At 38.8% G+C, this 23,311-nt stretch overlaps 2 non-coding genes across 2 annotated transcripts; both read left to right on the forward strand.

Moving 5' to 3' along the window:
- Positions 1-536: 536 nt before the first annotated feature.
- trnak-cuu (transfer RNA lysine (anticodon CUU)) lies at positions 537-609 on the forward strand. Its single transcript has one exon. It is a non-coding gene; the product is annotated as a tRNA-Lys (tRNA).
- A 3,113-nt stretch (positions 610-3,722) lies between these two features.
- On the forward strand, positions 3,723-3,795 carry trnak-cuu (transfer RNA lysine (anticodon CUU)). Its single transcript has one exon. It is a non-coding gene; the product is annotated as a tRNA-Lys (tRNA).
- The last annotated feature ends 19,516 nt before the right edge of the window (positions 3,796-23,311 follow it).

Genomic DNA, 23,311 nt, shown 5'->3' on the forward strand with positions numbered 1-23,311 from the left:
TATTATTATGGAATAATACAAAATTACAGTTATAAAATATAATAGCTTTTTTGTTTCAAATGTTACTAATCTTAAATCTTGATTTGAAAAAATATATCCATTAATGGTGTAATTATTCTAAATATCAAATAACCTAATCTCCCCCTTTACAAGTCAGTTGTGTTTTTTCAGCAGTTAAATGTTATTGGACATTTTACTGATTTATTGATAGATACCTAGAAGGACCTCTAAGCTTCTTCATCTCTTTCTACCCACTTTGATAGCCTTTTATTTATTTTTATTGGCTGTATATTTTATATTTTATTCAGCTATGAGAGCCTTAAAATAAGAATAAAATGATACATAACAACATAATTCATTAATGTGGAGGAAAACTCAAGGGTGAAGGAAAAAATAAGTTTCACAAACTCATTTCGTTAACAGAAGACATATCTGATGTTTTGTCACTTTTCCTGCAGCCTGTTTTGTCTGTTTACAACACAGATGAGGTCACACCGCCCCTAGTGGCCACATATTGGTACATCACATCACACACCGCCCGGCTAGCTCAGTCGGTAGAGCATGAGACTCTTAATCTCAGGGTCGTGGGTTCGAGCCCCACGTTGGGCGATATGTACTTTTACTGAGTAAGGCGTTTAGATCTTACTACCTCTCAACACTTCACTGAACAACGCGTCTTTATTCATTTTTTTTTTTTTGCTATTGTTGTATCTCAGTTTACAATACCCCTCTTTAAGTGACTGGTACAAATATATTCACCAGTAATTTATATTTTCTTAAGCATTGTTTTACAAACATCCAGCAACACAGTTTCCCTTTAAATACAATAAAGCACGACACATAAAACTGGATTCTTCACCCACTGACAAATACACACTCCCTTACTCTCCTTACTGAATTCCTAACTGTCCTCACTGTCAAAGGTTTATTCTACATATATAAAAGGTTCCTGAGCTCATTTTCTGTCAATATATGTAAGCAGGGTTTATGCAGAAATCAGCCAGTCAAATTTAATGCTTGTTAATGCCATTTTAATGCTATACTGTAAAAATTTTAATGCCACGACCGTGGACTCAACAAATTACATGGGTTTGTTTTCTTGTAAAAGATGATTTTTATATGAAAACTGTCCCTAAATTTCACTATTTCTGAATCCGGAAACCACCACCCACAGGCTGCAGTCATTCTCTGAATTCCACATTTTCTTTCCATTTTTGCTGGAATTTGCATTTCCCTATTTCCCAGTTTTCCTCCACTTTCCAAACATCCAATTTCTGGCAATTGTACCCGACCGGCCGGAGCAATTATCGCAATGCTTCGGCATGTTTATGCAGATGCGCATATCTGACAAATCGCAGTCTACAATTATATATTATTATTATTATTATTATTATTATTATTATTATTATTATTATTATTATTATCATCAAATATTTTTCTTGAAAACAGCAGAAAGAATTTTTAATGCCACTGAGAATCAAATGTAATGATTTTGAATGCCATTTAAGGCCTTAATTTTCCCAAAATCAATTTAATGACTTTTAATGCTTTTTAATGCCCTGCAGAAACTCTGTTAAGCAAATCAGAACCAGAAGCTGAATTTGAATCATACAATTCAAATTTTTATTGCTCAACTTGAATAACTGAAATAATAAATTGATATATATAATTTGAACTTGCATTGATTACACTGAAACTTTACTCCAGTAAACTTGAAAGCAAATGTAGTAGTTTGGAATTAAATTCTATTCTCTGAAATTGTATTTAATCCTCAATGAAAATCCACCTCTCTAAATCTGGTTCTTCAAATTAGATTCTGTCACACACATCGGGGTCTTACAGGAAGAGCAGAGGAGCACCGATCAGCACTTTGGATGCAGAGTTACTGCAGCTTGGAAACATCCTGCTATTACTGTACAAAAGTGAAGCCAGAATCTCCAAATCTCTGCAGGTGGTATGGAGGTCTGCATCCAGGACTAGAGGATTTTTTGGGTAGATTAAGTTTGTAAGCTGATCAGCTATTAGTTAACTAGCTAGGACAACAAGTAGGTTAATATGAGGTACTCCTTTTATAAAGAAATGGTTGTGCTGTACTTGGACTGAAATTAAAAAAACCTGAGCTATTGTAGTTCTGAATCCCTGACTGTACTGACAGAAGGATTTGAGGAAGAATGTATTAATTAGTACACATGGATGACTGTTGCTCGTTGTTTAATGTTTGTTAACCTCACTTTAGAGGTCAAATTTTCTGGATTGGAACCATGACTTATGTATCTGTTGCAGTCTGTTACAGTACTATGCATTTTACACCTGGGCTTCAGTGGCATCCTACCTGAATTAAACCACCTCTTAATACTATCATTATGCTGCCACGGCTGTAGGAGACCACCAATATTATACCGAAAGGCAGTATAACAGGACGTTGCATCGTTTACAACTGTCTGATGTAGGGAGAATGAATGCCATTACTAAATCTACTCAAAAAGTCTCCATTCACTGCAGCAGCGCCTGCGCACATGCCACAAATACGTCATATCTAGCAGAAGCATCAATATTAACCCAATAAAATGGCTAAAATATATACACATTAATATTAATCATTTTACTCACCAAAACTTGTCCTTATTTGAACACAAAATACATCCTCATTTCTTTCCTCAGGAAGAGTTCGATCACTCTGTCGTGCTAGCAATCCGTAAGCTTCAGTTCCAACGATAAATCCTTTTCTGGTTGTTAGCTTCGGGGTTGCTAGCTTCGGGCCGTATTCGGCCTTGTTAGCTTCGGGGTTGCTAACTTCGGGCCATATTCGGCCTTGTTAGCTTCGGGGTTGCTAACTTCGTGCCATATTCGGCCTTGTTAGCTTCGGAGTTGCTAACTTCGGGTCATATTCACCCTTGTTTGCTTCGGGGTTGCTAACATCGGGTCATATCCGACCTTGTTTGCTTCGGGGTTGCTAACTTCGGGCCATATTCGGCCTTGTTAGCTTCGGGATTGCTAATTTCGGGCCATATTCGGCCTTGTTAGCTTCGGGATTGCTAATTTCGGGCCATATTCGGCCTTGTTAGCTTCGGGGTTGCTAGCTTTGTGGATGCTAGCTTTGGGGTTGCTAGCTTCGGGCTTGTTAGCTGCGGGCTTGTTAGCTTCGGGCTTGTTAGCTTCGGGGATGCTAGCTTTGCGCTTGCTAGCTTCGGATTTGGCCGTGCTTTCCTCACAATGTCCAACTTTTCTGGTAAAGTCCACCTTGAACATGACTTTCTATATATCTGTGACCAAATCAATATATTCTCCTCCGTCAACCCTTGTGGGTTTAAAAAAATAAACAGCTATTAATACTTCTGCAATCTAGTTTCAGCTTGTGCAGGGTTCTAGCTTTGGCTAAGATCTCTGACCATCCAACCAGAGCACGTGACAATGCTGACGTTTCGTACGCCTGCGAGCTAGTCCAACTCGAAATCTGATTGGTTAAAGCAGCAGCTTCATTGTGACGTATTTTAGTTACAGGCGCCTGTACCTTTGATTCTAATTAATGTGGAGGAAAACTCATACATCTAGAAAAAACTATTTTAAGAAAGAAAAACACATTTAATTAAAGGACAACATATCTAATATTATTTGTGACTTGATCCTTTTTCTGCAGCCTGTTTTGTCCGTTTATAACACAATTGGGTCACACCGCCCCCAGTGGTCACATATGATCACATCACGTGACAGACTGATACACTGCCCGGCTAGCTCAGTCGGTAGAGCATGAGACTCTTAATCTCAGGGTCGTGGGTTCGAGCCCCACGTTGGGCGCAAGCTTTTGTTTGATACGTAGGATTAGTGAGTATTAATAGGAAATGCTTTACATCATCAGAGCATAATATAGCTCCACTGCTGTTAGAACAAAACAATAAAAAGTCTTACGAAAAAAATCTTAAAAATATCTAAAGTGATTACATATATATCTAATATTTCCTTTAAGAACATCTACCAAAATCCAGTGAATTTCGCTGGATTTTGGTTGATTTTTTCTGAATGTTCTTAAGGAAACATTATTTTTTTTTAACATTTCTTTTTTTCCACCAAAAAAATGTTCAAAAATTTCTCAAAAATTTTGAAAATGTCGAAGTTTTCGCTGTGAAAATGTATTTTTTTTTCACATTTTCAAACTTTGAAACAGGTCAATTTGACCCGCAAGACGACACGAGGGTTAATATTTCTGTACATGTTCATGAGGAAGGAGTTCCCTGAAGCATTTCTTTTCACATTTGACCCTGTCCTAAAGCAGGACTGGTGAGAATAGTCCAGTTTTTCCCAATTACTTAGCCACATTTACTTATTTAAGTATTCATTTAATTATTTATGAATAATTAAGTAATCTTTTTAGGGATCTAACAGTTGGTTTCAGCAGAGAAGAAGAGCAGAAATGATGAATGAATGTGAACATCCCCCTCTGGTGGTGAACAGATGTCCCTGCAGCAACTTATAAGACCATCAGTACACTTAGTTCTAAATAATCAAAATTAATTCATGTATTTCATTTTCCTCTTTTATTTAATTCTCTTATTCCCAGTTTTCCCATCCCTTGAGCCCCAGTCAGTGCTGTTTCTTTTTGCCTGGTAAATAATATCATGTCAAAATGTCAAAGTCGTCTCCGCTGACTCCAATCCGAGCTGGCAGTGACAGAAAGATAGCTCTTCTCTATGACAGTGCAGAAACTTAAAAACATTCTTTGAGCACATCTACATCTAGTTTCAGTATCATACTGGCAATAATCAGTCCCAATATTAACTGAACTGAATTATTACACTGAAACATCTGTCCAAAATAACACTTTAATGCATCATCTCATAACCAGTCCTGAATCTGACTCATCCTGTCCATAGTTTCCTTCTCCTGCTACAAATACACAATGGATGGAACTCTAAAATGACTGACATTTTTTCTTTTTTTGCTTCCTATTTAATGTCTTTTTCTAATTTAATGGAGACAACTGTGTAAATATAAAATTAACATAATGATATGTTTTCAATGTCCTGTCCACATGTTGTTCATCAGTGTTCTTTGAGGCTTTTAGCTTTAAAACATATAAGAAATATCAACATTTTACACAGTTAAGTGTTGGTTGTTTTGGATCATATTGAGGTCACTATAACATGCTATTGTATAATCTTGAAGAAACTTTAAGGCCCTAAACTTTATGAAATTGTGTTTGTTTTTCCTGGGGTCAAATGGACCCCAAATAAAATACGTGTTACTATTCTTGATAACAGAAACAGCTTTTCATTCCAAATATAGGTACTCTGAAAAAATATAAAGCCATTTACACATCAAAAAGAGATCTCTCTCCAGTTATAGTAAGTCAGTGAGATTTTATTGTGATATTTCTGGTATTCTGAATGTATGAGGGAAGTCAACAAACAGACATAAAGTACCTGACACATAAGCCTGAGGAACACATTTAATTATAATAACTTTCTGGAGGTTTAAATTATTGGAGTCAAAAGATGTTCATAAATTTGAAGGTAATAGGAGGTTTAAAGTGGTACTTTTCATTTATTGTCATAAAATAGCAAACCAGGAAACTCTCCATGCTTTTAATTTGTTTGTTTGTCGTGTCGTCCCGCAGGTCAAATTGGCCCTTTTTAAAGTTTGAAAATGTGGAATAAAGTATATTTTTATGTCCACATTTTCAACATTTTTGGGAATTTTTGTTGAACATTTTTTGGTGGAAAAAAAGAAATGTCAAAAAAATGTTTCTTTAAAAACAGTCACAAAAAAATCAACCAAAATCCAGCGAGATTTTGGTTGATTTTTTTGTGAATGTTCTTAAAGAAAATATTAAAAGTTTTACTAATATATATGTAATCACTTTAGATATTTTTAGGATTTTTTGGAAGATTTTTACTAATTTTTTGAAAATATTTACAAGAATTTTCTTGACAAATTTGAGGGATTTTTTAAAAATAAAAGTTTTAAGGAATTATTGGAATTTTCTTCTTGAAGGTTTTGCAAATTTTCAGAAATTTGGGGAATTTTTTTGCTGAATTTTTTGATTTTTTTTCAAACAAGGAAACAATATTTTTTGGTGCCCATAAATGACGACAACAGGAGGGTTAATATGCATTAAAGAGCAGTTGGTTTAGTGATGATCATCTGGTGTTGTACTGTTTTACTTTTCAGAGTAATTTGAGGAACGGTTGACTCTGAGAGGAGATACAGAAATCCAGAAAGATGGAAAATATACTGTCAAACTGATTGAGGGCAGGACCGCTGTGGTTTAATGACTGGCTGTTGATTTGGTGCTGACTCCACAGAAAACCCTCGTCATCATCATCATCATCTCTCTCAGATGGTCTGGCTTTCATCAGGGCAGGTATATAAAGAGGAGGAGCTCAGCTTTTTATAGGTCAGCTGGAAAAGTCATGTTTGCGGTGTGTGTGGACATCTGGTTAAGTTTCTCCATCGTATTTAACAAAATATATATTTGTATATATTTGCTTTCTCTGTGTTTGTGCCCTCCTCTTCCATCTGTCAATCAAACAACAACTTTCCTGGACTTTCTATTGGACACAGAGTTCACATTAAACCATAACACACATCCCACAGTGTCCCAGTGTGTGTCTGTGCTCATATCTGCTGGTTTATATACTACCCTGGCAGAACAACACTCGCTGCTATTGGCCGGGAGGGAATTTACATGAAGCGGCTGATTGGTCGGGAGGCTGACAGTGATGGATTGGCCCGCTGGTGATTGGTTAATTAAGCTGTGATGTCACTTAGTGTGGGCCGGGTGAGAGAAAGGGAGAGAGAGGGAGACTTAGAATGTGTGGATGGGTGAGAGAGAGTGAGAGTGGGAGGGATGGAAATGATAGAGAGACCTTCTGTTAACATGGAGAGAGAGAGAGAGAGAGAGAGAGAGAACGAATGGTAGTGGGAGGTGTGTGTGTGTGTGTGTGTGTGTGTGTGTGTGTGTGTGTGTGTGTGTGTGTGTGTGTGTGTGTGTGTGTGTGTGTGTGTGTATGTGTGTCCTCTTTTTCCGTAGAGTAAATAAAGTGATTGAATTACTGTACTGTTTACTGGCTGGCTGCTGTTTGTTTGGTTTTAGATGAAAAATGGGGGAAAATATCGCCCCAAAAATCTGTGAAAACACATTTCAACAAGTTCAAGCCTGCAAACTATTAAACTTTTTTAAAGCCGTGTACAGCTTCAACATTTTTGTTCCTGGTGGTCCTCTTTCTTTTGACACCTCCATCATATGTGAGTATTTGTGAATCCATTCAGTAACAGTCCCTTCACAGGCACTCCAGACATCACCACGTCTGGATCACAAAACCCTTGAAAACACAAAAACCAACAGTGTTTTTCGACTGTGTCTCAGTATTTGCTGACTTCTCGACCCTGTCTGTGGCTCTCAATCCCATATTCTTAAAAAAAAAAAACAGGCCACAAATGTATATAACGGTGTGTTTTTGATTGTTTAATTGTAGTTTGTCATTGACCAGGTTCTGATACAAAATATTTGAGTCCTGTACATCAAATATGCTGATTGGATTCAGGTTTTATCCAGTAATGGGTAGTATGCAAGTGAAGTTACTATTCTCTTACTGATTCCTGTAACACTTGTTTGTAAATGTTGGGTTTCTGGAGTGCTGCTGCATGGACTCACCAGTTAGACCATTATATGTTTGTTACACATATTGCTTTCTTTTCCTATATATAATTATTCTGTCAAGAAACGCAGCTTAGTTATGTGACGATCAGCATCTGTCTGTCTTTTAACAACGTTTCTCAAAAACAGACTAATGGATTTGGATGAAATTTTCATTAAAGGTCAGAAATGACACAAGGACCAAAAGATTAGATTTTGCCAGTGATGCAGCTTATAGTCTCAATACACAGATTTGTTAAAGATTTCTGTATCATTGCCAGATAGCGTCACGGCGTCACTGTAACCATGACAACAAGTGAACACTACATGATCACATGATTGTGATCCTACTACAAATCCACCACTGAGGACTAATCAGGACTTATCCATCAGAAATGATCCAAGGAACAACTGATTAAATTGTGGGGGTGTTTCTGAGTCCCATCAATTCCCGCCGCACGCTACATATTTAGGTCACGTGATTCGGTATCTGTACATAACGTACACATGCAGAACACACGCCTGAGCTCAGCACAAGGTCTGTTTGTTTGTGGGTACATCTATATTAAATGGACACATTCTATGTTGCTGTGATTTCTGATCATCAATAACTAATAATCAAATGCTGCATTTCTGACATATGGGGGAATGAGCAGCCTTGGAGGAGGACTGCTCTCTCTGAGCTCTTTTCTTGTTGCAAATGTAATGCTAGTTGTTCAGTTTGTTGTTTAAGTAAAGTAGGGCAAGCAAAACCAGCAAAAGCTAAATCTTGACACAGATTGTGTCCTCACTGCAACACTGCAAATTAAATGCACTACACAGGCTTTAAAAAATACTTTAGACAGACCATAATGTCCCTAAAGATGGAGGGTTTTATCTGTCATAACGAAATGTTGGAGAGGATAGCTGCAAATGAAACAGATTTCACTAAAATGCCAGTTGAAATACATAAATTCACTGTAATACAACCACTTAAGCAATCTAACTTTTTTTAGTTGTCATTTTGATGTGCTGATAGCTTAGTTGTCATTTTATAAGAGTGGATAGTCCCTAAACTGATGTAACTTCTTAACTTTCCATTTAGCCTCTTCCTGTCTGACTAAATGCTCTGGCTGAAGGACCTATGAGTCAAAGTAACGTTGGGTGAAATGATTTTTCAGAGCAAGCGTTGTGTCAGTGCTGATTAAACACTGTAGGAGCTCCTGTGACTGATTGTTCTGTCTCCGTTGCTGTGATGCTGTAATGTTTTGTAGCTTTACTCCTAACATTACAGAGAGTTCTGCCTTTCCATTAGGCTCGTCTCTGCTCGGCCAAACGCTCTGCCTGCAAACCCTCACCTTTAATGTGATGTGGAAATGTAATTATATTATTTTTACAGCGGGTTCCAGCTGGAGGCCTGGCTGTAAAAATTAATTAGCACCTTCAAAATGCCAAGAACTCTGACAGCAGAAGGAGCCAACTGACAGCAGAAGAGTCGCCGCCAACAACAGCAGGCAGCCGTGGCCTCCAGAAACCTCCAGAGATATAAAGAGGGACCACAGAAGGATCTAAAAGCCCCCAGAGACGTCCAGATGTACTCAGTAGAAACCTCCCTAAAGGAGCAGTTCTACCTTTTGACAAATATGCTTTCTTATTGAGGGCTAAATGGGAAGATGGATTCTATTGTCATGTCTGTAACTTGGCCTGGAAGACGAGGCAAAAAGTTAAAATGGCTCCATTCAAAGGTGACAGACAGCACATATAAACCCTCTAAAATGGAAATACCCATTTTAGTCTTGATTTATAATGATGTAGGGGCTGTAGAGGAGTGTGGTAATATTAATAATCTTTTCATCTAACTTTGTGATGAAAAGTGAATAAGAATAGTTCTCAAAATGTCAAATTTATCTTTCAACCCTCGTGTCATCCAGCAGATCAAATTGACTTGTTTTAAAGTTTGAAAATGTGGAAAAAAAAATATTTTCACAGTGAAACTTCTGATGTCCACATTTTCAACATTTTTGGGAAATCTTTGAACAATTTTTGGGGGAAAAAAAGAAATGTTAAAAACGTTTCTTAAGAACATTCACATAAAAATCAACCAAAATCCAGCGAATTTCTCTGGATTTTGGTTGATTTTTAAGTGAATGTTCTTAAAGAAAATATTAGAAGTTTTACTGCTATATATGGAATCACTTTAGATATTTTTAGGATTTTTTTTTGAAGATTTTTACTCATTTTTTGAAAATATTTACAAGAATTTTCTTGCTATCCATCCATCCATCCATCCATCCATCCATCCATCCATCCATCCATCCATCCATCTGATCAGCACCACAAGCAGTTAAACCCTGATCTGTTCAGACTGTATCTATCCATCCCTGACGATGTGCCCAAGCGAGTAAAAAAGTTGGGCCTCATTGGCGAACTCCCTTCATTCCTCATCCAGCAGTGAAAAGGAGAAACACAACACATGGCCTTCATATCGCTGCGCTGCATGCCTCCATTTCAAATAAATGCAAGCTAAATAAATATAAGCCAGGTCTTGGCTTCGGCAGACCGAGGGGCCTCTTGTGCCACCATCTGGCTGAAGATCATCTACAAGATGAATCGCTCGATATTAAAGAACCACCCCACCTTCCCATGAAGCACATGTCCATCCTCAGCTCCACACCCTGCTCTACACAACTCTACAAACTTATTCTGCTGAGTTTGAACTTGAAGTAGAAATCCTCGAGTCTAGGAGTTTAAACTTCACTTTAAACCTGTATTTCTGTGTGTTTTCTAACCGAACATGTAGTTTTAACCTGAAAGCATCAGTGTAAAGTAGAGAAAACGGTCAGTTTTCAAAGGTCTACGATTAAAGCTAAACTTTTTGTCTGTTAGAAAATGCTAGAAAATGGTCTCCAAACACACACCCGGGCATCAAACTCATAATTCTTTAGGGTCTATTGAACTTGGTGGCGCATTTTGGGCCCATGAGACAGCAAAAATGGTTCACACACACTCTCTCACACACACACATTCGTTATAAATGATGCTCCTGCACTTGAAAAAACAAACGGGTTCCCTGCAGGATCTCACAGCTCTGATTGGAGAAACACAAAACCAGCCAACAGAAAAACACGCAGCTGCAATTAGCAGCAGAAAAACCATTTATCCCGGCGTGAAGGTAAACATATCGAGACAGGTCAGTGATAAATAGAGCAGGGTGGGGGTGATAAAGCCAGAAAGCAGCACAGCCCTCTGGATTAATTATGCCAAATAATCTTTGGATTTTTTAAAAAGGCTTTTAGTACCAAAAGTCCCACAAAACCAAACCCCATTAGCTCCACCTGAATCATGAGGATTTTCTAGTGAGTCCAGGTGTCAGATTTGAAGCCTGTTGGTGAGTTTTCCATTTAAAAACAGTCTCTGGGAGATAACATTTACAGATTATTTCTCCACCTTCTTGCCAAAAATGAGCCGTTTGCAAAAAACTTTTCATGCATAAAAAAAACATGAATTATTAGAGTTCTCAGCTGAACTGCAGGCAGTGTTTCCACGACAACAGAAATAGTGAGGAAGCTAAACCAAACTAGATCAATAAAATGCTTTACGGTCTTAAATATCCATCTGTCTGACTGCCTGCCTGGGTTGTAGTTTTCCCCCAAATTGACTCAATAATTTAAAAACAGTCAATGTGAACACATTTTGAGTCATTTTGGAATATTTTTAAATAATTTTGGACAGTTTTTGGTGGATTTTGAGGCCACTTTGTCTGTGATCAGTTGCTTCAGCTGTTCTTCAGCATATTAAAACTCCTTTTCTTTGCTTTTTGGTGATGATTAAAGTAACACTTTCTCTAGTTTTGCAGTTTTTCAACCTCTTAAGCACAAACAAAAAACAGAAATTCAAACAATACTGCTGGCTTTCCATGTTTCTGTGAAGCTCCAATGCTGAATTTAAGCAACAATTTTACAAATTTACAAAGTTACCAATGCAATTCCTTCCTTTGACCACTAGGTGATGCAAAAAGCCAAGGACAGCTGTCAGTAAAAACAGAGACAGACCAACCCAGTAAAACAGACGGAGCATCCCAGAATAAATGTCATATATTAGCTTTTTATCTTTTATTTACATTTTAAAGTTGAACTTTTTTGATTTCTATTCATTTTGCTGTAAAGGTGTGTTTAGGTAAAGTAGAAGAGGGTGGCACCTTTCATCATCCTCACCTTATCCAGCTTGTGTTGCTCTTTTGGTTGGGTCAGATCTAAAAGCAACACAAAAACTTCTTTCAGAGGGGGACAAATAGTGGCACTTTTGAACATCTGAAATGTGGATTTCTGAGAATTAATAGCAATTTAGACCCAAAGGCAGGTGGATAATGCAACAGAGTAAAGAGAGAGATTCAACAGTAGAAGTGAAAAGAACAATCCCTCACCAGTAAACTAATTTTTTTTGGCTTTAATTTATTCTTCTGCTTTAGTTTTAAGGCAAAGGTAAAGGTAAATACCCCAGACCTCTCAGTATCTTTGCTTGAAGTCCAACCTAAATGGTCGATTCATCATTTATAAATGGGAACACCATTCATTTTCTTAACTGGTGTAGTATGGAATGCAACTAGTACATCTCTGCTTCTTTTTCTGTAGATAAAGCAGCACAGGGCCTAACAGATTTCATTATTCAGAGTCAGTCAGATGAAAAAATCTGGATGGTGTCACTATGGATGAAAAGTCTTTTTAAAAATCCAACTAAAAAGAGGTGCAGTGCTGAGATGCTGAGCTTAGAGTTAGATTAAAGTAAGAAAATATGACATCTGTCCAATAATGCAATGACCTGCGACTCGCTGAATGCAAGTAAAGACATAAAATAGTGTGTAAAAGCCAATGTGATGCATAATCCATGGCAAGTGTGTGTGTTTCTGTGCACGTGTGTGTGTTTCTGTGGATGTGTGTGTGTGTGTTTGTGTGTGTGAAGGGAGGAGGGGGAGTGGTTTATGGAAAACTGGTCAGAATTCATCATGGTGGTGTTGTTACCATGACGTTGCTACGTGTTGTCGAGACAGTTGTGGCGCCTCGGCCTGCTTTGATCAGATGTTTGACCACAACTCTGTCAAACACACACACACACACACACATACACGCACACACATACACACAGATGTCTGATTGTCAGAGTGGCATTCACACACACATTGTTGTTCTCACACAGACACACACAGACACGTCTGAATGCTCGTCCGTTCTGCTTCTCTGAAATGACCAAAGGCTGTCTGGGACAAAGGGGGAGTGACAGGCTGCTCTGATTGGTCATGGCAGACTTTGATTGACAGGTGATGGCAGCTGGGTGGAGTGTGTGTGGGAGCTGAGCCGCCTGGTGTGTGTGTGTGTGTGTGTGTGTGTGTGTGTGTGTGTGTGTGTACGTGTGTAGGTGTGTGTGTGTGACAGGAAAACAAAGACACAACATCCAAAGTTGTAAAAACTCCCCCAAACAGACAAAATTAATTTGAAAAATCACCTTTATTTTCAAAGTCGAATCGATTAATCAGCCATTTTTTTAACGATATTCAGACTTGGCTTGACTTCTGAAAACACATTTTTATCTTCTGGGGTCTGGATAACATCTCAAAACATTTTTTAAACGTTGAGAATCTTTTGCTATCATGAAATCTGACAGCATCCTCCAAACATCCTGTTAACGTTCTGTCTTAACTTCAAAGCTCATAGGAACAATTTTGGAAATATCCATAAAACGTTCTTTAAACATTAGATTAAAATGTTCCATAAAGCAGTTAGTGAATAACATGAATAATTCATGCTTCCAACCACAACCTCATTCATTTCTTTATCTTTAAATGACATTTCAACTCCTTTGAGTGCTTTTACTTTGACACTTCAAAATGTTTCAGGTATTCACTGTTACACAACTTCTACCTCAGCTGAGATCACCACAACCTTACTTATACTTGAGCTGGCAAACTAATTTTAGCTCCCAAACTTCAAATCCTTTTCGTACTTTTATTTAAATAACTAATATTTCCGCTTCACTTCCTTCAGCGACTATAGTTTAACTGCTATGAACTTCAAATATGACGTTTTGTACTTGATGTGTTTTCTCTGTACACACTACAGGAAAATAAACACGACAGTTTGTGATTTAAAGCGTCTTACCAGGTATTCAGACCAAACATAGCGTTCTGCACTGACAGCTGATTAAGATCTTACTGAGAAATATGAGACGAGGAGTCTAGTTTTGGTTACAGATGATGCATTTTAAAACCAATCAAACACCAAAACACCGGACAGGATTGTACAATTCAGGACAGACAGTGATCACTACCACATTACAAGGCAATCTGCGAGGAATAATACAGGGGTCCTCGGTTTACGACGTCATCGACCTACGGCGTTTCATCGTTGTGTCAGAACTGGTTACGTGCAACTAGTTGATGAGTGGATGAATACGTCGTCACGCAGCGCTATCAGACTGTTATGGCAGGTGCCAGAGGCTCAATAGCAGGAAATGAGAGAGCAGAAAGATTTGCGTTTAAAATGCTTTATTTACAGACTCAAGGAACGCACGCATAACAAAAACCGGAACCGGAACTACAAATCTGAGCCAGAGGTCACTAAGAAAAAACTGAACATAAACACCTCTAGAGGTAAGGAGGACTAAAAACAAAACCCAAAACTACAATTAACCCACTATTGGTAAAACCAAGGCAGGAAAACAACTAAGGAAACCCAACTAAACAAACTCAAAACAACCAGTAACTGTACTAAAACCCCAAAAACTCTAACCTAAAAAAATCCCAAAGGTTAAGAGCCGACAAAAACAGGTTGGTATAATCTACGTCTGGTGACTCTAGGGCTGGAGAACCTTACTGACACTAGAAGAGAGGGAGGGGGAATTCGTCTCCTCTTGGTTCTTCCTAGGAGCCTCCTTTCAATAAGCGGACACAAGGATGGTAGTTATGGCGTCCCAAGCGAGGCAGGAGGAGAGGGAGGTAAGATGGATCCAGACACTCCAGGTGCTGTGGTTGGTGTTATCCTGGTGGTTCTGATGACGGCCAATTTCCTCAGTCCAACAGAATCCACGGAGAAGAACGGAGGACCAGATGGCAGACCAGTGAACCGGAGGAATCAGGAACCACCAGCAGGCAGAAGTCAGCACTAAACACAAGAAAACAGAATTACTGGTTGAACAAAAAATAACGTGGCTCAGACAGTTCGGCTCACAGCACTGACTGGAGGGACGAAGACGGTCCAGCATCAAACCACGACTGAGCCCAGTCTTTATAGGGACGACAGAAGCTGATTAGCTGCCCTCCACCTGCACACCATCTGCTGATTGCGAATAGAAACACCTGGACCTCTCATCAGCGTCACACACCTGTAGGGTAGAGAGAGCAAGGCCAAGGGAGGAGAGAGTCCTGCCACAGCTCACAGCCTAAGCTGTGGCTGTAACACAGACGGCTTTGTTTCCATTCTCTGGTTGTACACCACCTTGGATTGTGCTACATTCACTAACTTTTTGTCCTTCATTATGGCTCCCAGCGTAAGTCAGACTCTTCTGATGCTTGGAAGAAAAGGAAGTGAAATTAGATAGAATAAAACGCTGGGAACAGGAGGAAACACCGACCAACATGGGTCACATTGTAAAAACAGGTCAACATATTGTAGTGACCCTCTGTGATGAATGAGTGAGACTTTATCTGGTTCTCTGCTGGTTTATTGAACCTTCACACAGGCTACTGTGGACCGTAGCCAACGCCAGACAAACTAGAAAAAGTTGCAAAATGACCACAAAGACACATAAAATGACCACAAAACACCTAAAATGACCACAAACAGACTGAAAATGACCACAAACAGGCACAAAATGACCACAAAACAGTCTGAAAATGACCAAAAAAGAAGCAAAATAAGCTCCCAAGCATAAGTCAGACTCTTCTGATGCTTGGAAGAAAAGGAAAGCCGTCTCCATGGAAGTGAAACTAGACAGAATAAAACACTCAAGTTGTAAAAACAGTAAAACATATTCTGTTTTCTTCTTGTAAAATGATTCATACATGTATGAAAGTCATTGGTATTCATGACTTTTATGAAGAACTCATCGATATCATGATGCATGCAACGGCTTTGGTTACATTTTCGCCGGAGTTCCAACTTATGGTGAAAATTGTCTTACATCGATCCGTAAGAAAGGAACTCCGTCGTGAGTTGAGGACCTCCTGACAACAAACTGGCCCCATTTAAAGGAATGAGAGGACTGCATTTTATTTAACACAGGACTGTTGGTTGTCTGAAGGCTACAGTCCATCTTTAAACCTTTATTCTCCTTGGCAGACATCCACACAGACAGCTATGAATGTATTTGTTGCTCTTGTGCCACTTTTCTAGACTAAACTGCATCCATTCTCAGTAGGACATATCTATGTATCCTACACATGCACACTACTGCCCTTGCAGCAGAATGGATGCACTAATTATGGGTTACACATGGATGCAAAATGTCCCCCATGTGTGAGACCTAACATGAGTCTGTCTCAATGCTTCGAACTTGTTGCTCTCTTCCAAGCCCCTGGATTGGCTCAGAGTAGCGGGTTCGTTCCAGCACATCTCACGGATGCTTGGTTTATATTGGGATCTGGGGAGTTTGGAGGCCAAGTCAACACCTTTGGATCTTTGTTGTGTTTCTGGAGTCGTTCCTGAGCAGCTTTTGTGGTGTGACACAAGGTATTGTCCTGCTGCAGGGAGACCATTGTCATGACGGGTGTGTTTGGTCTGCAGCAATGTTTAGGTGGGTGGTACATGTCAGAGAAAGACCCACATGAATGCCAGGACTCAAGGTTTCCCAGCAGAACATTGCATTGTTACTAGATGATCAGTGGTTTTCACTTTTATATATTTCCAAAAACAGCTGGTTGGTGTAGTTTCCACATTCATTAGGAACTGTTACCAACAACAGATTAGGTTCTAGAGCATCAGGATGTGGGACTCGCAGCAAGATGAACAAGAAAAGCCCTCAGAGAGAGCAGTCCTCCTCCAAGGCTGCTCATTCCCCCATATGGCATCGTCAGAAATGCAATATTTGATTTTATTTATTGATGATCAGAAATCACGGCACCATAGAATGTGTCCATTTAGTATAGATGTACCCACAAACACAATGACCTTGCTCTGAGCACAGGCGTGTGTTCTGCATGTGTACGTTATGTACAGATACCGGATCACGTGACATAAATATGTAGCATGCAGTGGGAATTGATGGGACTCAGAAACATGCCCACAATTTAATGAGTTGTTCCTTGGATCATTTCTGATGGATAAGTCCTGATAAGTCCTCAGAGGTGGATTTGTAGTAGGATCACAATCATGTGATCATCAGCAAGCAACTGATGTAGTGTTCACTTGTTGTCATGGTTACAGTGACATCTTGCTGCTATCTGGCAATGATACAAAAATCCTCAACAAACCCATGGATCCAGACTATAAGCTGCATCACTGCCAAAATCTAATCACTTGGTCCTTGTGTCATTTCTGACCTTTAATGAAAATTTCATCCAGATCCATTAGTCTGGTTTTGAGCAATGTTGCTAACAGATGGAATAACAGACGGACGGACAAATGTACATCGATCTTCACAAAACTCTGCAGTGTTCCTTGGTAGAGTAATAAAAAAACAAGAAGCGGTATTACTTTTGAAATACTATACTTTTAAAAATGATACCTTGCAGTGTTTTGAGATTTTTGGAAGTTTTATTGTATTTAAACAAAAAAAACAACAACAAATGGTATCCATCTCTAAATTCCCAGAACCATTCAATGAGCTCACTGTGGTTTCATCTGTCTGTATTCAGCTCTGGACATGTGATCCTGATCAAATAAAGGCTGTTGAAGAAGAGGATGATGAGGCTCAACGGGAATAAACTATTAGCTTTATTTACGTGACGCTTTTCCAAACAAAGAGCAAATTATTAACGTCTCTAAGAACCTTATAAACCGACTGCACAGAAATACAAACAGTAACCCGAGTAGGTCCAGATGATTGGGATGATGATGATGATGATGATGATGATAGTAGTTCTTGACAGCGTGATTGACAAATCTCAGTTTAGATGTGACTTCTGCCATGTGTGTACTTGTAGGTGTGTGTTTGTGTAATTTATGAGCGTAATGCCGCTAATTGCAACCACTTGTTAAAGGCTGAGGTCTGCATCTCATCTTATGTCATATCAAACACACACACACACACACACACACACACACACACACACACACACACACACACACACACACACACACACACACACACTGCGGGCCATTATTCCCTGCATAGACGTAGAGCCAATCATTAACCTACAACTCTTTGAGAGGCAGATATATCGCACACAGCCACACACACACCCTCATGTTCGAGCTAATCATGAGCTAGTGTTCATTTATAATCAATCTCTAACGCCTGACGCTAGCTGTAAATAAACAGACCTGCATGTGAGTGTGTGTGTGTGTGTGTGTGTGTGTGTGTGTGTGTGTGTGTGTGTGTGTGTGTAGGGTGTGTGTTTGTGTGTGATTTCCATATGGCTGGTGTGGAATGGGAAGCAGGAAAGTAGTCCCGGCATCTATCCATCACTTTGACCGTGCAGCAATCCACGTGTCGTGATCCGCCTGCTCAATCTGCATGGGGTGTGTGTGTGTGTGTGTGTGTGTGTGTGTGTGTGTGCATATGTGTGTGTGCATGTGCATAGGTGTGTGTGTGTGTGTGTGTTACCCCCTCTGATTAGTTGTAATGTTTAACACATGGCTGTAGTGCTAAAGCTTACTTTCCCACACACACACACACACACACACACACACACACACACACACACACACACACACACACACACACACACACACACACACAGCTGGTTTGTAATTTTTGAGCTCCACACTGTTAAATCCTCCTGTTGTCCTCATTTACAGGCACCAAAAAATATTGTTTCCTTGTCTGAAAAAAATAAAAAAATTCAGAAAAATAAATTCACCAAATTTTTAAAAATTTGCAAAACCTTCAAGAAGAAAATTCCAATAATTCCTTAAAAAATTCCCTTAAAAGATTTATTTGAAAAAAATTCCCCAAATTTGGCAAGAAAATTCTTGTAAATATTTTCAAAAAATGAGTAAAAATCTTCCAAAAAAATCCTAAAAATATCTAAAGTGATTATATACATATCAGTAAAACTTGTAATATTTTCATTCACATAAAAATCAACCAAAATCCAATGAAATTCACTGGATTTTGGTAGATTTTTTTGTGTGAATGTTCTTAAGAAACCTTTTTAACATTTCTTTTTTTCCACCAAAAATTGTTCAAAGAGTTCCCAAAGCTGTTGAAAATGTGGACATCAGAAGTTTCACTGTGAAAATATCTATTTTTTTCCCACATTTTCAAACTTTAAACTGGATCAATTTTGACCCACAGGACAACACGAGGGTTAAAACGTCCATACGGAAACTAAAGCACCATGCTGAGGAACGCCGGGACATTCAACACGATGGTACAACTACATCTGTAGGATTCTGTACAAACCACCACCTCCCAATTCTGTCAGAATTCAGCTTGAAATTATACAAAATTATTGCCAATTTGATGGAAGGCAAACATTTTTTGTCATTTAGGCTGTAAATGCAAGGTAGGTTTGTTTTCCACTGCCATGAACCTGTTACAAACGAGAAGAACATGCCCACTAGAAGCATTTTTTAAAAAAAATTATGTCTAATTTTTCATCTTGTCGCTTTTCCAGAGACAATGGAGTAAAAAACTGTTCCTCCTCTACATCAGAATCAAGTAATAAGTCATTAATTTAGGCTGTAAATATGAGGTAGGTTTATTTCGGACTGCAGTGAACCTTCTATGAACTGAAGAACATGCAGCTAGAAGCACATTTTAAAAAGAAAGGATGTTTGATTTTTCATCTTTTCCTTTTTCCAGAGACAGTGTAGTAAAAAACTATTTGTCCTCCACATCAGAATCAAGTCATTCATGTGTCAACAATAGACATTTTACAAGGTATGTGGGCTGAAATGTAACATCTTGCTGTTTAATTACAGCTCAGTCTCACATCAAAGTGTGTAAAAGCTATAAAAGTCCACAGTAGAACCTTATGCAGGACTGTTCTCTTTCCCACAATGTGTCTGTTTCACAATCTTTATTTGTCTGTATTAACACAGCAAAATTACAGTTACAGTAATAAGTATTTGTTTTACCAGGGCAGTATTTCACACATCTTGCTAAATATATGCAGGTAGAAGTGTTCTTTCTTTGAAGGAGATCCTTTATTGGCCAGTTAGATCAGCTTCAACCCAGAAGTGACACATTTGTGTGTAAATTTTTCCTGTCTTTGTCATCAATAACTAGAAAATTGGTCCAAATGTCAGACTTGGTTGATTTCATTCCTCTAGCTGCGGTCAATCCAGAGAACCCACAGTTTACTGTTTGACTACTTGCTGCCACCCACAGTAAAGGTAAAACCGCCTGTTTATGTTCTTTATGTTCTGAGCGATTCATGTGGTTTCGAGTCACTAGCGACCAGGAAAGTTCAGCATTACATGTGTGCATTAAAACCCAACCCATGATCTTTTACTACACCTTTAGTTTTGGTGACCAGACTTATCCGAGATGTTTTGTTGCATAAATCAAGTAAATAGTGACTGAAAATAACAGCAACTAAGAATGCAATAAAGTGTAAAAACAATGGGCTGTAAACTCCAGTCTCCACAATCTCTCCATCCTCCCTATTTGGACTTTGTTGGTCTTGTGAGTCGCATGACTTGGACATGGACAAATACACTGCAGTGTGTAATAAAATAGACCAAAAAAAAACTTGTGCATCTCACAATCTAACAGAATTTATCGTGAAGCTATTGGTACTAAATCCTGTAATTGTCGTTCTGTGCCACAGAAAGGTCTGCTTTGCACCTCATCATCATTCAAGGGGAAACATGCTCTTGCTTGTTTGTGTTTCTGTAAACCAATTACAACCATCATGGGCAAAGCTACACCAACCATGTGGAGAAGGAGTTTGTGTTTTGGTGAAACATTTGCAAGCAGGGAGGCGAGGACTGTCATTAAAATGGCCAATTTGCTGAAACAAATAGAAGGTCTGCCTTACTGCACCAAACAAATCCTCGGCATAAGCTGTCATTGTTGGCGTGTAGGTTGCTGGTCTGGTGTCGTTGTGGTCGCTGAAGGCAGTTTTGAAAATGGTAATGCGTAGATAGCAAGGAGGAGGAGGAAGCCACATGAGAAACACGAGTTCAAACCAACGGCCTACATCCGGTGAGTCCATCTACCCAAAACAGGATGTTTCTGTAAACAGCTCGATCTGTTTATGACCTCTTGTTCTACAACTGGAACACAAACAGCAATGAAGCAGTTGTTGACTTCCTGGAATCTCCGGAGACTATTTGCTTCAAACGTAAGAATTTAAATAGTACGGTAGTTACTTTCATCGTTATTCTCAGAATGGTAGCTAAAGAGGATATTAATCTACCACATTCCTACAGTTTGTGTTTTTCATGAGCAGGACAGTTTGCTAAAATGAGTCTTCTGACGACATCTAGGCCTCCGAGAGTAAAATTAACCAGAATCGGCCCATTTAAAGAGCGATTATTGAGATGGTGACATTAAATCTGTCATTCTACGGCAGAATTACAGCTGTTAGGCCAGTTTGACCATTTCTATATGTGACACCATCATGAGTATATCTGCAGCTGGTGTAAATTAATATTTATTAACTTAGAATGTAAACATCCCAGAACCAACCGCTTGTACCATCAAATGTTAAATGATAATTTACTTCAGCTTTTTATTTAAGCCTTGTGTTGTCTTGTGGTAAAAATGAACCAGCCACTGTGTTAAATAGCAGAGAAAACCCCCTAAATGACCTTTTTTCAACTTGAAATTCAATGGCTTTTCCTAAAGTGACTCCACCATCAGAAAAACTAAAACACTGAGTGCATGTTTTTAGTTTTCAGCAACCAGCAGGTCATAAATCTGATTTTTTCAGACATCCAGGAGGTAAAAGTGTAAAACACACACTGTGTGCTGCACATGTGAAAAATTCCATGCACACTTGCATACTATCCTACATAAGCTAACTAGAGTTTATTATGTTCTTTATATTTCTGTTTTGCATCTATAATTGTATTTTATTGTTATTATTGTTGTGGGTGGGAGCAATGATTCAAAATGTGAGAAAATTAGTATTTTGTAGTTGAGTTTTGCAGTTGAATTCCATTGTACAGCATAGAGAACACTGTTGGTGTTTCCCTAAATGCATTTAAAGCTACTTTCTGCACATTTCTGGTACTTTCTTAGATTATACAAGCGCTATCTCTTGCTAAACAAATAACATTTGCACCTATGCAGTATCTTTAGCAGCAATAATAGTGATAATAAACCTCTAATTTGGTAAAGAAAACAGTTATAACATGTGTTATGTACTATAAATGAGTGGTGTCCACTGATTAAATGCAGTCTTTCTGCCCTCTGAAGAGGGAAAACCCACATATTCACAAAGTGTGTGATGCATGACAAGTTTTGGGTTGAAGATTCAATAAAGCTGCTTTATTTTAGAGGCTCAGAGGAGGTGGTTTCTATGTAGATGCAGTTGGTCGTAAAGATAATAGAAGGTGGACAGAAACAGGGGTACTGGCAAAGAAAAGCACACAGAGATGGTCCTAAATAGACTTTTAAAGGCCCCAAATGCCCACTGGTGTGTCTCAGAATGCCTTTTTTCCAATAAACAACTTGTTTTAGACTTAAAGAAAGCGTATTAGACATCTGACAACAGTATTTTGATTCCTTAAGTTCATGTAAAAGAGCTGTATTTTAGGATTTTAACACAATTAACTTAGTTTGGTACTACTGACATTGATAATAGTTCATGTAAATCATAGTTTGTCTTCATTTCAAGGCTGACATTTCACACTGGGTGCATGTTTTATGAATAAATATATACATACATCTTTTTCCTACAATAAAGGAGAAAGAGGCGGAGCTTTTCTGTTCTACGTTTCTCTCTCTCCGTCCATTTTCTCCTCCATCCATTCATTCCCGGATGGACGGATTGTCTCGGCGCTCAGCCTCCGGTCACATTTGACCTGGAAGTGCTGTGATTGGTCCAAAGGTCATCCAGCTCGCCTCTCATTGGTCTAGAGGTCACTTCATTGGCCCCCATAGGTCCCACCCCCATCCATCACTGTCACCGCAGCTTCTGTTGACACCATTATTAAAAGTCAGTGTGTGTGTGTGCATTTGGCATGTCGTAAAAAGTCTATCAGCTCTGTGAATGTGCTCTGATCTCTGTAGATATCTGTCCTGGTTTCTTTCAGACATTTACTCTAGATTCCAGACCTTTCATTTATTGTGAAGTTCATGCGTTTGCTCTGAGCGATGTGTTCAAATTGATGTCATAACACGTTGTTGGCTGATGTAAACTGATGTAAAATGTGTCTGTGGATAAATTAGACCAATTTTCCTGCAAATTTTCCCACAAATAAATGCAAGTGTTTCCATATGTGGCTGAAAACGCAGCAGCCCAGTTATTGTGTTGATGGAAAGTGGATTTGTAAATCTCGTTTACATCAGGAGACGTTTGTTCTTGAGTGGAAACTGATTTTCTGCAGACACACATCATGAGGGTGTTAAAACAGCTGCTGCCTCAAATGA

The sequence above is a fragment of the Amphiprion ocellaris genome, chromosome 19, assembly GCF_022539595.1.
Source record: "Amphiprion ocellaris isolate individual 3 ecotype Okinawa chromosome 19, ASM2253959v1, whole genome shotgun sequence".
Lineage (NCBI taxonomy): Eukaryota > Metazoa > Chordata > Actinopteri > Pomacentridae > Amphiprion > Amphiprion ocellaris.